General features: G+C 49.4%; 1 long non-coding RNA gene across 1 annotated transcript; it reads right to left on the bottom strand.

Annotated features, from left to right (window-relative positions):
* Positions 1–8,627: 8,627 nt before the first annotated feature.
* LOC148225014 (uncharacterized) lies at positions 8,628–12,385 on the bottom strand. Its single transcript, XR_015805362.1, has 2 exons — positions 12,297–12,385; positions 8,628–10,223 (listed from the first exon to the last, which is right to left on the bottom strand). It is a non-coding gene; the product is annotated as an uncharacterized LOC148225014 (long non-coding RNA).
* Positions 12,386–12,754: the final 369 nt, after the last annotated feature.

Genomic DNA, 12,754 nt, shown 5'->3' on the forward strand with positions numbered 1-12,754 from the left:
GTCCGAAGATGCGAACCCACGGCAGTTGTAAAGGGAGGCCACCTCATCCTCTGCAATTTCATGTTCTCACCAGGCTGCTGTCACTCATGTCAGCCGCTATAAATGAAATCAACCATCAGTGTATGATCTGAGCAGCACCATCAGCCAAAACATGACAATTCTGCCGCTCACCATCTCCTGACAACACTGGAGGGCCACACGCAGAGCCTGACGCCGTCATCACAGGGTATGCGTGGCTGAGGGGGGGACAAGGTGATGCGACATTGCTCAAACTTGAGTGCACCCACACTACTCCACCCTACCTCCCCAACTCACCACAGCTCCTTACCTATTCCTGAAGGTTACCTGGATGGCATCTCCAAACAGGAAAAGGTCAAGGCTTCATCACAGGCTCCTGGAATACTTCCCGAGTTCTCAGGACAGTGCAAAACCACTTTTCTTAGCGAGGAGGGGTCTCACCTTAATAAAAGTGCAATGCCTAAAACACACCAACAGTAACGGACGCTTAGACTTGCACCAGAAATTGAGACCTTTACCACAAATAACTGCTTCTGTCACTGCTCACCTTGCCCACTTCCACCTGACAGCTGATATCCACCATCACTTCCTAAAAATAAAGAGAAAGAACAGTGCTGTAACACAGCCACCACTTATGCTTCCCCGGCGAGGACAAACAGTCACCGACCTGCTTGGGGCAACCCCCTCACCCACAATGGGGCGCTCTGCTTCTGATTTAAACCATCTGCATCTGAAAGGAAGTTATGACAAAGGTTAAAGCCCTGCACAGCTCCAGAGGCCTTGTTTCTACCTAGGAAAACCATCCAGAATCCAAATATACTCTGCATTACAAATTTCAAGTCCCCAGCATTTATGCTTTTACCCCCACTCCCACACTGCGCAGCAGGGCAGAACGATCCCAGGCCAGACACGCAAACGCCTCTGACACAGGGGATGACAAACAAGGGGATGCAACAGCCAGAGAAAACTCATTCAGAAGAGCGACTGCAAGCACGGAGAGAACGAGGAAGGACACGGTCGAGATGAGAGCGACGCTGACCTGATGAGGCTCAGCGAAGCCGGCAGGAACAAGACGCTAACAGGACGATTCATTCCAAGAACCGCAAAGATGGATGCCTGAGAATCCTACGCTCAGAATCCTCTACCTATCTTCACACTCCTGCAAGTCCTACTCCACTGAAAATCGATCTCTGCAGCGCAGAGAACAAGACCTTAAAAAAGACATCTCATCTCTCTTGAGACGCATCCAATCAGATAACGATGCCTGTCCAAGCTCCTGAATCAAAGGTTTGAGGGTACCGGTGCCAGGCTGAGGAAGGAAGCAATCAGAGATGGCAAGAATGACGCCAGAGTTTCCAGAAAGAACCTTGAAGGGCAAAGGGAAAAGACATGCCACACGAGACACACTAAAGATACACAGAGCACGATAGACAAGTGACACAACAAACACCAGGACCGCTCTGCCCTGTGCACCTCGGCATCCTCAAACCGACACCTGAAATGGTCCAAGGGGACACAGCCTGGACGTCCTCGGCTCCAAACATGACTCAAAAATCCCTCCCGCAGGGTCTTGACCCCATATCCAACTTCCATCCTCCCTGTGCGTGGAAGCCCTTCACTTATCTCTCGGACGTGTGGGGATGCGAACCCACAGCAGGTGCGAAGGTAGGCCGCCTCGTCCTCTGGCAATTCTGCGCTCTCAAAGCGCTGCTGTCATGGATGGCAGTTGCAATAAAGGAAATCAATGCATGATCTCAGCAGCACCATCGGCCTAAACACGACAATTTTGATGCTCACCATCTCCTGACAATGCCAGCACCCTCGGGCCACACGCTTCGGCCACACGCAGAGCCTGACGCCGTCATCACAGGGTATGCGTGGCTGAGGGGGGGACAAGGTGATGCGACATTGCTCAAACTTGAGTGCACCCACACTACTCCACCCTACCTCCCCAACTCACCACAGCTCCTTACCTATTCCTGAAGGTTACCTGGATGGCATCTCCAAACAGGAAAAGGTCAAGGCTTCATCACAGGCTCCTGGAATACTTCCCGAGTTCTCAGGACAGTGCAAAACCACTTTTCTTAGCGAGGAGGGGTCTCACCTTAATAAAAGTGCAATGCCTAAAACACACCAACAGTAACGGACGCTTAGACTTGCACCAGAAATTGAGACCTTTACCACAAATAACTGCTTCTGTCACTGCTCACCTTGCCCACTTCCACCTGACAGCTGATATCCACCATCACTTCCTAAAAATAAAGAGAAAGAACAGTGCTGTAACACAGCCACCACTTATGCTTCCCCGGCGAGGACAAACAGTCACCGACCTGCTTGGGGCAACCCCCTCACCCACAATGGGGCGCTCTGCTTCTGATTTAAACCATCTGCATCTGAAAGGAAGTTATGACAAAGGTTAAAGCCCTGCACAGCTCCAGAGGCCTTGTTTCTACCTAGGAAAACCATCCAGAATCCAAATATACTCTGCATTACAAATTTCAAGTCCCCAGCATTTATGCTTTTACCCCCACTCCCACACTGCGCAGCAGGGCAGAACGATCCCAGGCCAGACACGCAAACGCCTCTGACACAGGGGATGACAAACAAGGGGACGCAACAGCAAGAGAAAACTCATTCAGAAGAGCGACTGCAAGCACGGAGAGAACGAGGAAGGACACGGTCGAGATGAGAGCGACGCTGACCTGATGAGGCTCAGAGAAGCCGGCAGGAACAAGACGCTAACAGGACGATTCATTCCAAGAACGGCAAAGATGGATGCACGAGAACCCTACGCTCAGAATCCACTACCTATCTTCACACTCCTGCAAGTCCTACTCCACTGAAAATCGATCTCTGCAGTGCACAGCTGTCAATGGCAGCTCAGAATAAGACAGTAAAACACTTCTGATTGGATGCTTCTAAAGAGAGATGAGATTCTGATGCCTGTCCTAGCTCCCGACTCAAAGGTTTGATGGCACCGGCGCAGGGACGGGAAAGGTGGGAATACAGATGCTAAGAATGATGCTAGAGGTCCCAATAAGCCCCTCGAAGGACAAAGGCAAAAGACATGCCACACAAGACACACTAAAGACACACACTGCACGATAGACAAATGACACGACAGACACCAGGGCCGCTCTGCCCTGCGCACGTCAGCATTACAGGACTTACCCTTTATATGGCCAAAGGGCACACATCTTGGACACCCCCATCTCCAAAGCTGGCTCAAAAATCCCTCCCGCAGAGTCCCGAATCCACATCCCGCTTTCATCCTCCCTGTGGGCGGAAGCCCTCGACTTATCTCTCCGACGTCCGAAGATGCGAACCCACGGCAGTTGTAAAGGGAGGCCACCTCATCCTCTGCAATTTCATGTTCTCACCAGGCTGCTGTCACTCATGTCAGCCGCTATAAATGAAATCAACCATCAGTGTATGATCTGAGCAGCACCATCAGCCAAAACATGACAATTCTGCCGCTCACCATCTCCTGACAACACTGGAGGGCCACACGCAGAGCCTGACGCCGTCATCACAGGGTATGCGTGGCTGAGGGGGGGACAAGGTGATGCGACATTGCTCAAACTTGAGTGCACCCACACTACTCCACCCTACCTCCCCAACTCACCACAGCTCCTTACCTATTCCTGAAGGTTACCTGGATGGCATCTCCAAACAGGAAAAGGTCAAGGCTTCATCACAGGCTCCTGGAATACTTCCCGAGTTCTCAGGACAGTGCAAAACCACTTTTCTTAGCGAGGAGGGGTCTCACCTTAATAAAAGTGCAATGCCTAAAACACACCAACAGTAACGGACGCTTAGACTTGCACCAGAAATTGAGACCTTTACCACAAATAACTGCTTCTGTCACTGCTCACCTTGCCCACTTCCACCTGACAGCTGATATCCACCATCACTTCCTAAAAATAAAGAGAAAGAACAGTGCTGTAACACAGCCACCACTTATGCTTCCCCGACGAGGACAAACAGTCACCGACCTGCTTGGGGCAACCCCCTCACCCACAATGGGGCGCTCTGCTTCTGATTTAAACCATCTGCATCTGAAAGGAAGTTATGACAAAGGTTAAAGCCCTGCACAGCTCCAGAGGCCTTGTTTCTACCTAGGAAAACCATCCAGAATCCAAATATACTCTGCATTACAAATTTCAAGTCCCCAGCATTTATGCTTTTACCCCCACTCTCACACTGCGCAGCAGGGCAGAACGATCCCAGGCCAGACACGCAAACGCCTCTGACACAGGGGATGACAAACAAGGGGACGCAACAGCAAGAGAAAACTCATTCAGAAGAGCGACTGCAAGCACGGAGAGAACGAGGAAGGACACGGTCGAGATGAGAGCGACGCTGACCTGATGAGGCTCAGCGAAGCCGGCAGGAACAAGACGCTAACAGGACGATTCATTCCAAGAACCGCAAAGATGGATGCACGAGAATCCTACGCTCAGAATCCTCTACCTATCTTCACACTCCTGCAAGTCCTACTCCACTGAAAATCGATCTCTGCAGCGCAGAGAACAAGACCTTAAAAAAGACATCTCATCTCTCTTGAGACGCATCCAATCAGATAACGATGCCTGTCCAAGCTCCTGAATCAAAGGTTTGAGGGTACCGGTGCCAGGCTGAGGAAGGAAGCAATCAGAGATGGCAAGAATGACGCCAGAGTTTCCAGAAAGAACCTTGAAGGGCAAAGGGAAAAGACATGCCACACGAGACACACTAAAGATACACAGAGCACGATAGACAAGTGACACAACAAACACCAGGACCGCTCTGCCCTGTGCACCTCGGCATCCTCAAACCGACACCTGAAATGGTCCAAGGGGACACAGCCTGGACGTCCTCGGCTCCAAACATGACTCAAAAATCCCTCCCGCAGGGTCTTGACCCCATATCCAACTTCCATCCTCCCTGTGCGTGGAAGCCCTTCACTTATCTCTCGGACGTGTGGGGATGCGAACCCACAGCAGGTGCGAAGGTAGGCCGCCTCGTCCTCTGGCAATTCTGCGCTCTCAAAGCGCTGCTGTCATGGATGGCAGTTGCAATAAAGGAAATCAATGCATGATCTCAGCAGCACCATCGGCCTAAACACGACAATTTTGATGCTCACCATCTCCTGACAATGCCAGCACCCTCGGGCCACACGCTTCGGCCACACGCAGAGCCTGACGCCGTCATCACAGGGTATGCGTGGCTGAGGGGGGGACAAGGTGATGCGACATTGCTCAAACTTGAGTGCACCCACACTACTCCACCCTACCTCCCCAACTCACCACAGCTCCTTACCTATTCCTGAAGGTTACCTGGATGGCATCTCCAAACAGGAAAAGGTCAAGGCTTCATCACAGGCTCCTGGAATACTTCCCGAGTTCTCAGGACAGTGCAAAACCACTTTTCTTAGCGAGGAGGGGTCTCACCTTAATAAAAGTGCAATGCCTAAAACACACCAACAGTAACGGACGCTTAGACTTGCACCAGAAATTGAGACCTTTACCACAAATAACTGCTTCTGTCACTGCTCACCTTGCCCACTTCCACCTGACAGCTGATATCCACCATCACTTCCTAAAAATAAAGAGAAAGAACAGTGCTGTAACACAGCCACCACTTATGCTTCCCCGGCGAGGACAAACAGTCACCGACCTGCTTGGGGCAACCCCCTCACCCACAATGGGGCGCTCTGCTTCTGATTTAAACCATCTGCATCTGAAAGGAAGTTATGACAAAGGTTAAAGCCCTGCACAGCTCCAGAGGCCTTGTTTCTACCTAGGAAAACCATCCAGAATCCAAATATACTCTGCATTACAAATTTCAAGTCCCCAGCATTTATGCTTTTACCCCCACTCCCACACTGCGCAGCAGGGCAGAACGATCCCAGGCCAGACACGCAAACGCCTCTGACACAGGGGATGACAAACAAGGGGACGCAACAGCAAGAGAAAACTCATTCAGAAGAGCGACTGCAAGCACGGAGAGAACGAGGAAGGACACGGTCGAGATGAGAGCGACGCTGACCTGATGAGGCTCAGAGAAGCCGGCAGGAACAAGACGCTAACAGGACGATTCATTCCAAGAACCGCAAAGATGGATGCACGAGAACCCTACGCTCAGAATCCACTACCTATCTTCACACTCCTGCAAGTCCTACTCCACTGAAAATCGATCTCTGCAGTGCACAGCTGTCAATGGCAGCTCAGAATAAGACAGTAAAACACTTCTGATTGGATGCTTCTAAAGAGAGATGAGATTCTGATGCCTGTCCTAGCTCCCGACTCAAAGGTTTGATGGCACCGGCGCAGGGACAGGAAAGGTGGGAATACAGATGCTAAGAATGATGCTAGAGGTCCCAATAAGCCCCTCGAAGGACAAAGGCAAAAGACATGCCACACAAGACACACTAAAGACACACACTGCACGATAGACAAATGACACGACAGACACCAGGGCCGCTCTGCCCTGCGCACGTCAGCATTACAGGACTTACCCTTTATATGGCCAAAGGGCACACATCTTGGACACCCCCATCTCCAAAGCTGGCTCAAAAATCCCTCCCGCAGAGTCCCGAATCCACATCCCGCTTTCATCCTCCCTGTGGGCGGAAGCCCTCGACTTATCTCTCCGACGTCCGAAGATGCGAACCCACGGCAGTTGTAAAGGGAGGCCACCTCATCCTCTGCAATTTCATGTTCTCACCAGGCTGCTGTCACTCATGTCAGCCGCTATAAATGAAATCAACCATCAGTGTATGATCTGAGCAGCACCATCAGCCAAAACATGACAATTCTGCCGCTCACCATCTCCTGACAACACTGGAGGGCCACACGCAGAGCCTGACGCCGTCATCACAGGGTATGCGTGGCTGAGGGGGGGACAAGGTGATGCGACATTGCTCAAACTTGAGTGCACCCACACTACTCCACCCTACCTCCCCAACTCACCACAGCTCCTTACCTATTCCTGAAGGTTACCTGGATGGCATCTCCAAACAGGAAAAGGTCAAGGCTTCATCACAGGCTCCTGGAATACTTCCCGAGTTCTCAGGACAGTGCAAAACCACTTTTCTTAGCGAGGAGGGGTCTCACCTTAATAAAAGTGCAATGCCTAAAACACACCAACAGTAACGGACGCTTAGACTTGCACCAGAAATTGAGACCTTTACCACAAATAACTGCTTCTGTCACTGCTCACCTTGCCCACTTCCACCTGACAGCTGATATCCAGCATCACTTCCTAAAAATAAAGAGAAAGAACAGTGCTGTAACACAGCCACCACTTATGCTTCCCCGGCGAGGACAAACAGTCACCGACCTGCTTGGGGCAACCCCCTCACCCACAATGGGGCGCTCTGCTTCTGATTTAAACCATCTGCATCTGAAAGGAAGTTATGACAAAGGTTAAAGCCCTGCACAGCTCCAGAGGCCTTGTTTCTACCTAGGAAAACCATCCAGAATCCAAATATACTCTGCATTACAAATTTCAAGTCCCCAGCATTTATGCTTTTACCCCCACTCCCACACTGCGCAGCAGGGCAGAACGATCCCAGGCCAGACACGCAAACGCCTCTGACACAGGGGATGACAAACAAGGGGACGCAACAGCCAGAGAAAACTCATTCAGAAGAGCGACTGCAAGCACGGAGAGAACGAGGAAGGACACGGTCGAGATGAGAGCGACGCTGACCTGATGAGGCTCAGCGAAGCCGGCAGGAACAAGACGCTAACAGGACGATTCATTCCAAGAACCGCAAAGATGGATGCCTGAGAATCCTACGCTCAGAATCCTCTACCTATCTTCACACTCCTGCAAGTCCTACTCCACTGAAAATCGATCTCTGCAGCGCAGAGAACAAGACCTTAAAAAAGACATCTCATCTCTCTTGAGACGCATCCAATCAGATAACGATGCCTGTCCAAGCTCCTGAATCAAAGGTTTGAGGGTACCGGTGCCAGGCTGAGGAAGGAAGCAATCAGAGATGGCAAGAATGACGCCAGAGTTTCCAGAAAGAACTGTAGAGAGCTTGGTGCAGGAATGGCTAGAAGAGAGAGGCCATAGTCAGATCAATTTAGTCAGGCTGACAAAGCAGGCCTCAGCCTCAAGGGCATAGCAAGAGGGAAAGCACGTAGACTTGTGATAAGATGAACAAAGACAGACTGTAAAAGAAAAACTAGAAGAACTCTGCTAGCCATGAAATTGCAAAAGTGTAGCCACAAAGTTAGTCGATCAGCATAGTGACGCATATGGCAAGGCAACCAATGATGAGCTTAGCTTTTGCAATATGCATGAGTTAATTAAGCACTATATTTAATCGCCACTCTAATTATCAATAAACGAGACTCTGCAGATGACCGAATTGGTGTCCGTGTCTCCCTTCGCCGACAAATGGTGACCCCGACGCTGTCCCTCCGTCGCTAAAAAAGAAAACGGGGGAGAACGCGCCACGGTCGGTGAAGTTGAGTTTGGGGCCTGCTGCAACCGGGTCGGTGTCAAACGACGTAGGAAAGACACCCTCAGGAGCTACAGAGGTGGTCCTGGGCCATACGTGCTGCCGAAGCCGGAGAGTTGCAACGGCGCCGACGGTAAAAAATGGACAGGCAAGCAGCATATGATTTATTTATAGCACATATAGATAAGTTAGGGCTAAAAGAGCTTAATCCCAGGAAGGACATACCGGGGTTGTTAGCCTGGGGTTCTGCTAAAGGCTTATTCACTAACCCTCATAGTGTGCATGAGTTAAATGAGTGGCGTAAGTTAGGAGATGTACTGTGGGAGGCAGTATTAGGAGATGATAAGACGGCAAAAAAGTTAGGAAAAATTTGGCAAGTAGTTCATAACGCGCTTTTAAAGCAACAGGCAGAGAAAAGGGCGGCACAGCAGGCAGTAGAGGCATATAAAAGAAATGCTCAGTATGGTGATAATGAGCCCCTTGCACCAAGCACAAGAAGGGTTGAAATACCTATTCTTAGAGACACGGCAGGAATGGCCGATGGGGCTAGTTGCACTTGGCCCTCTGCACCCCCCTCAGAAGAACTGGGGAATAATGCTGCTAAAGCAGAGGAGGTAATTGCAGAGGGCGAAATATCCCAACCTTGCAGCGTAGAATCCCCTTGTCGGCCTGAATCTAGCACCCCTAAACCTGCCAGTGAGCCAAATCCTGTCCCTAGGGCGGAAAGCGACCTGCGGGGGGAAGTGGCAAGGCAGAGGAGGGAGGCATGGAATATGCTAGCTAGACACGGCCTGGAGACTGGGGATGACGCCGCTGTGAGCGCAGTCAAAGTCTGGACCTTTCCTGTAACATACACACAGGGAGTAAACCAACAAAGACAAGCTGTACAAGTGGGAGAGTATGAACCACTTGATTGGAAGTTGCTAGCACAGTTACGGCAGACAGTGAGTCAGTTCGGGTTTCGCAGCGAGCCAGCCAAGCAAATGCTAGACTATCTATTTGACACATATTTGTTACTGCCAAATGATCTAAAAAGCATAGCAAAATTAATTTTCACACCACATCAGCAAATGCTATTTAATGCTCACTGGCAAGCTCTTGTTGCCGAGGCAGTTGCGGTACAAAGGGGTCAGGGTGATCCCTTAGCCAGAATTACAGCAGATGAATTAATGGGAGTGGGTGCATTCCGCAGGTCAGAAACTCAGTTACTCCCGGGGGCCGACAGGGTTAGAGAAGCCATGCGTATCGTAAGAACTGCTATTGATCAGGTGAAAGATAGCTCAGGTATACCCATGTATATGGGAATAAAACAAGGAAGGGAAAAATCCTTTGGGGATTTTGTAGATAAGGCTACCGCTGCTATCGACAGGGCAGGAGTTCCAGAGTATATGAGAGGGGCGATGTTAAAGCAATGTGCGTTACAAAATAGCAATGAGGCAACAAAGAGGGTATTGTCAACTCTAGGAGCTAATTGGACGATAGAAGAGGCATTAGAAAAAATGGCGCTGCAGCCATCAGGGTCACAGGTTTTCTTAATTAATGCACTAAAAGAAATAGGTTTAGGGCTGCAGAAACAAGCTGAGTCCACACAGTCACAGGTACTAGCTGCTCTTGCCCCGCTCCGTGCTTCCACAGCAGCACCGGCCACAGCGAACAACCGCCGACCTCCTTCAACGCGATGCTTTAGATGCGGAAACGGAGGCCATTTTCGACGAGACTGCCGAGCCTCAGGAGTGTGGTGCCAGAACTGCCAGAACAACACCCACAACACGTCAGCTTGTCGCCGCCAATCGGGAAACTCCAGGCGGAGCGCGTCCGGCAGCCGCGCCCAGACACAAGTAGCCGCCGTAGCATCAGCGCCATCTCCTGTCTGCAACCAGCCACAACAGGGAGCCTGGGACTTGACTTGGCAGCCACAATAAAAACATCATTATTAACAACACGCCCCGCTAAAGTCCCAACTGGAGTACAAAGCCCGGTAACTATTAAAGGACAAGCTTTTAGAGGACTAATAGTGAGACGCTCATCAAGCTCCATTTTAGGACTGTTTGTACTACCAGGTGTCATCGATGCAGACTATACTGGGGAAATACAAATAATAGTCTATACTCCTTTTCCTCCTCTAACAATTGAGGCAAATCAGCGTATTGCTCAATTTATTCCACTTCCACAGTTAAGCCGGGGTGTTCAACCACAAACACAAACTCCGCGCAAGGACCAAGGTTTTGGATCCTCTGGTGTTGCTCTGCTCACAATGGATCTCAATACTAGACCCAAAAAGGAGGTGAGGTTCACCTATGCAGGACGTACAATAAAAATGATGGGACTTTTAGACACTGGAGCAGATACCAGCATTGTTTCTCCAGAAAAATGGCCCTGTGATTGGCCATCATTACAAACCACGGATACCGTGACGGGCGTCGGAGGGTTCACCCTCGCAAAGAAAACGCCCCCAATAAAAGTTACTATAGATGAACAGGACTTGGTAACTGTGTTATCAATAGTTGCATTACCGCCCATGGTACATTGTCTAATTGGAAGGGACATTCTAGCTCAGCTTGGGGTCGTTCTATCCAACGAGCACCCTTTGGGGTAATTGCCATTGCTTAGACTTTCCCAATCCCAATCACCTGGACTACCAATGAACCGGTAATGGTTAAGCAATGGCCTCTAAAAAGGAAAAGTCTAATACAAGCACATCAACTCGTAAAAGATCAATTTCAACAAGGACATTTAAAACTTTCCACAAGCCCATGGAACACGCCAATTTTTGTGATTAAAAAGAAATCAGAGAAATATCGTCTTCTACATGATTTAAGAGCAGTAAATGATCAAATGGAAGCAATGGAAGCATTACAACCGGGACTTCCCAATCCAGCCATGCTCCCACAACATTGGCCTCTTTTAATTATCGATTTAAAGGACTGCTTTTTTACTATAGCCTTACACCCCCAGGATACAAAAAGATTTGCATTTACCCTACCGGCAATTAACAGGGGGGAACCTGATAAAAGATATGAATGGACTGTTCTTCCACAAGGTATGAAAAACTCGCCTACCTTGTGCCAATTATATGTTGATGCGGCTTTGCAACCCCTAAGACTAAAATGGCCTGACACAATTATTTACCACTATATGGATGACATCTTATTCGCCCAGAAAACATCATTTACAAATGTTCAAATGCAAGAAATTCAAAACACTTTAGCAAAAGCATCTCTCATGATAGCTCCAGAAAAAATACAGCAATCTACACCATGGAAGTACTTAGGATGGACTATTACAAATCAAATCGTACGGCCGCAAAAACTTCAAATTGCGACAAAAATCACCAATCTAAATGAAGCACAACGCTTACTAGGAGATCTACAGTGGCTCAAACCAATTGTTGGGATACCCAACTCTCTACTAGAATCCCTCAGGCCACTGCTCAAGGGGACAGATCCAACCACACCTGTAACTATGACACCACAACAAAAAGACGCTCTCAATGGCATTATTCGCTGCGTCAATAAAGGATTTGTCTCCCGCCGGGATGTATCATTACCTATAGACCTCACCATTTGGAATACTCCTGATCATCTACTTGGAGCACTTACACAGACACAAAAGAAAACGGGGGAGATACAGGTACTAGAGTGGATAACTCCACCTTTACAAGCAAAAAGGACAATCAGTACAAAAATCGAACAAGTAGCTACCTTGATTCGTAAGGGTCGGGTAAGGATTCTGGAAATCACCGGAACAGGTCCGACCGCAATCCACCTACCCATGAAAAAGGAGGACTTAGACTGGTACCTCCTCAATTCTGAGGACTTACAAACGGCTTTGCTGGAAGCTGGAGCAGCAGTCAACACAGGACCGCTGACACCACGTCACCTTCAGTGGTTAGGAAACTGGGACTGGGTATCAAAGCCAACACGATCGGAACAGCCGATAGCGGGTGCCATCACAGCATTCACGGATGCCGGAAAGAAATCGAGGAGGGCAGCCATCACCTGGAAAGAAGGCCCTCGATGGAAAAAGCAGATAATAGACGCTGCTCCAGAGGACAGTTTACAAACATTGGAATTGCTTGCTGTTGTGTGGGCACTTAGTGAACTGCAAGGGTCTTTGAATGTGGTCACTGATTCATTTTATGTTGCAGGAGTAGCACAGAGAATTGAGGACGCCTCTGTGAAAGAGGTGCAAAACAAAAGACTCTATGAACTCTTGCTGCAGCTAAAGCGAGCAGTAGGAGCAAGGTTTAAGCCTTATTGTATCATACACATCAGAAGC

Source organism: Sturnus vulgaris, chromosome 1, assembly GCF_052056855.1.
Source record: "Sturnus vulgaris isolate bStuVul1 chromosome 1, bStuVul1.hap1, whole genome shotgun sequence".
Lineage (NCBI taxonomy): Eukaryota > Metazoa > Chordata > Aves > Passeriformes > Sturnidae > Sturnus > Sturnus vulgaris.